This window comes from Pseudochaenichthys georgianus, chromosome 16, assembly GCF_902827115.2.
Source record: "Pseudochaenichthys georgianus chromosome 16, fPseGeo1.2, whole genome shotgun sequence".
NCBI lineage: Eukaryota > Metazoa > Chordata > Actinopteri > Perciformes > Channichthyidae > Pseudochaenichthys > Pseudochaenichthys georgianus.
In genome coordinates, this window is record NC_047518.2 from 44,711,474 (window position 1) to 44,714,625 (window position 3,152).

General features: G+C 40.2%; 1 non-coding gene across 1 annotated transcript; it reads left to right on the top strand.

The window, feature by feature from the left end:
* The first annotated feature begins 288 nt into the window (after nucleotides 1–288).
* Nucleotides 289–360, top strand: trnap-agg (transfer RNA proline (anticodon AGG)). Its single transcript has one exon. It is a non-coding gene; the product is annotated as a tRNA-Pro (tRNA).
* Nucleotides 361–3,152: the final 2,792 nt, after the last annotated feature.

Sequence of the window (3,152 nt, forward strand, 5' to 3'; positions counted from 1 at the left end):
AATACATTATAAATACAATATTGTATGATATACTGGTGACTTTAAGGTGTGTCTTTGAGTTATTAAATGTTAAACTACATAGATGTTTTGATATTTTCCAAGCATAAAACAGGAGGACATAATTAGAAAACTGTTGGGGTGAGTGATGCCTTGTGTTTTGACTGCAGTACTATAAACGTCCCACAGATGGCACTGTGGTTTACCTGAAGAAGACTGGACAACTGCATGAAGTTTGAACAACGTGGCAGTTTGTAGATCCAATTATAGACAGCCTACTGATGTGTGCATGGTTCGTTGGTCTAGGGGTATGATTCTCGCTTAGGGTGCGAGAGGTCCCGGGTTCAAATCCCGGACGAGCCCTTCTTTATGCCCCTCAGGGTCTGACAGAAGCAGTTATTCATTTAGAGCAGGGGTGTCTAAACTTTTTTCACCGAGGGCCACATACACAAAATGATACAAAGAGCTGGGCCCCTCACTCGAGGTTAGGTATATTGCCTCATAAGTTCACTTATAAGTCAGCAAAATAAATCAAATGTAGGTAAATTATCCTTAATACTTGAAAATGCTTTAAGAAAACAAACAGCCTACATCCCAGCTCTCCAGAGGGTTTCATTTATCTTGTTAGCAGCTCATTCCTTAAAACAGAAGCCTCAGATTGCTTATCATAAGAGGAAATAGGAAGAGTTTATTTCAAGCGTGTTATGAAAATAAGTTATTGGGCTTTTTTCTTATCAACTTAGATTTTATAGAAACATTTGTTCAACTTTAACCAACTGAATTTGTTTGAATAGTGGGGTGGTAAGAGTCGGGAGGAGCTGATAATGTATTCCGGCAAATTACTCAGACCTACTAATTGACCTAACAGAAGTTATTGAGTCTATGTAAGTTTACTGCTTGGCTCAGATCCACCAACGTCAGCAAGATCTCACCTCTATCAACTCCTGAAGAACCAGGTTCAATTAACTGCTGTTTCAATTCAGATGACCCGCTAAATCTGTTTAAGCGATCCCGAAAGATTTTGATATCAGTAAACGAGGTGTGGCCCTACCTTAGTGTGAGTGCGGCAGGGTGCAATATTACATTTGAAGCAGGAGAGGAGAGCACAGATGTAAGTTATCCCAGTCCAAAAGGTGGGATCAGTTTATTTGAAGAAAAATAGGTCCAAACTTATACAGGATTTTTACCTTCTCTCTTTACAACATTATAATCCTACAAAACATATCATGCTGTGGTCATGTTATAATATGCAACCCTAATTCACAGTTTTACATTTATTACACTAAATTGTAACTTCAACTGCCCAATTCAGTTGTGATATTTAAATCTCCTGATAGAATTTAGAGGCATTTCCTCATAAATGACGTGGTGATAATAAAAAGCACATTCAAACTTTCATTCAACAAAGTTCATTTGCTCATTTCCACAGTCGAATACTTCAACTAGTCCCGCATGAATTCGGAGAGCCTTTCCTCATAGGTGGCAGGGTACTAACTTTCAACAAACATCAATTCATTCCACAATTCACATTCGTCCACAATTCACATGCGTATACTTCAACTAGTCCCGCATGAATTCGGAGGGCCTTTCCTTACAGGTGGCAGGGTACTAACTTTCAACAAACATCAATTAATTCCACTAATTTCACAAATAAATTCACTCAACTTTCAACAAAGAAATTCGAGAGATATTTACCAAGTTTGAGAGAACCTGACAGAGAGCAAACACCCAGCTCTCATGGAGAGAGCTTTTACCGGGAGAGAGTATACCAGGGGAACTCTCCCCCCCCCCCCCCGCTCTCTCTCGTTTGCTCCGTCTCTACCAGTGTCTTTATGCTCAAAGACAGGATAGAAAAACCCAAAGACACCTCCTCCATACCCATATTTGTGGAAACTGGGCATGGCCTCTGATGTACATGACTGGACATGACCAGACATATTCTATGGCTATGGCATAAGACACACCTTTCCATCTTTGTGTAAAAAGGACGTGACCCCTACTCTGCCGGACTTGCAAAAATATTATTCTCGGCTATGACATAACCACCTTTTTGGGGCCTCAATGCAGGGGCGCCACCAGGGATTTTGGGCCCCATGAAAATATATCACATTGGGCCCCACCACCACTCACAGGCCGTACCAAATGGTCTAGCGGTCCGTATATGGCCCGGGGGCCGGAGGTTCCCCACCCCTGCTTTAATATAATAACATTAGTATTAATATCATAACCAAAATGTCGGTGATTAACATTTTGTTTACAGACTGATCACTCAATGCTTCAAACGGTCCATCATCCTAAATAGACTAAAAGCAGTTTTTTGTTTTATATAGATCATTGGCTATGTGGGAAAATACTGTGTTTGAAATGTATAATTTAAATGAGATGTTAGCTTTTTGTTATATATATAATATATATATATATATATTGTATTCCAGTCTCCCTTCAGATATGTTAAGTATTATTCAACACAATGCTGCTCACCTCCTTCAGTTTGGAGAAAAGCTGGTTCAGGTTCAGCCTTATGGGGGGACAGGGCTGCTGAGCCTAAAGATGGATCTGTTGGACCTGGCACCAGGGGGAGGGACAACTGATTTAGTATGAATAGGCGCTAAAAATGTGCCTGCATTTATTAAAGGTAGGTAGGTAGGTAAGAATGGAGAAACCAGCTCGAGTGCGCTCGAATTTGAAAGTACACAACCGAAAAAAAATCTTACAGAGCCCCTCCTCCAACACACACAAACGTGCACATGACCAATGAGGGCACGAGATAAGTTTGTGCACAGATGTAAGGCTGACAGGCAGGTAGGCCATCCAGTTATTTTAGCTGGGCCGGCTCAGATGATTGGTCGTGCTTTTTACAGCGCCACGGCTTCCACAGATGAATTTTTTGTATGTATTTATTGTCAAAGCATTTAATATATTCATTGCTATCGGGATGTTAAGAGCATTCCATGGAATATAACAAAAATTGCTTCTGAAGTGAATTACCTACCATACCTTTAAATGTCAGCTAAAAGAGCAGTGAAGAGCAGTGAATTTGCTGTAAAGATATTAACAGTACTTAATGTCAATTTAGTAAACAAAAAAACATTAGCTAACAGACTAATTTCCACCACTCATGGACCACACCCACCTTTTCTTGTGAAAAACTGGGT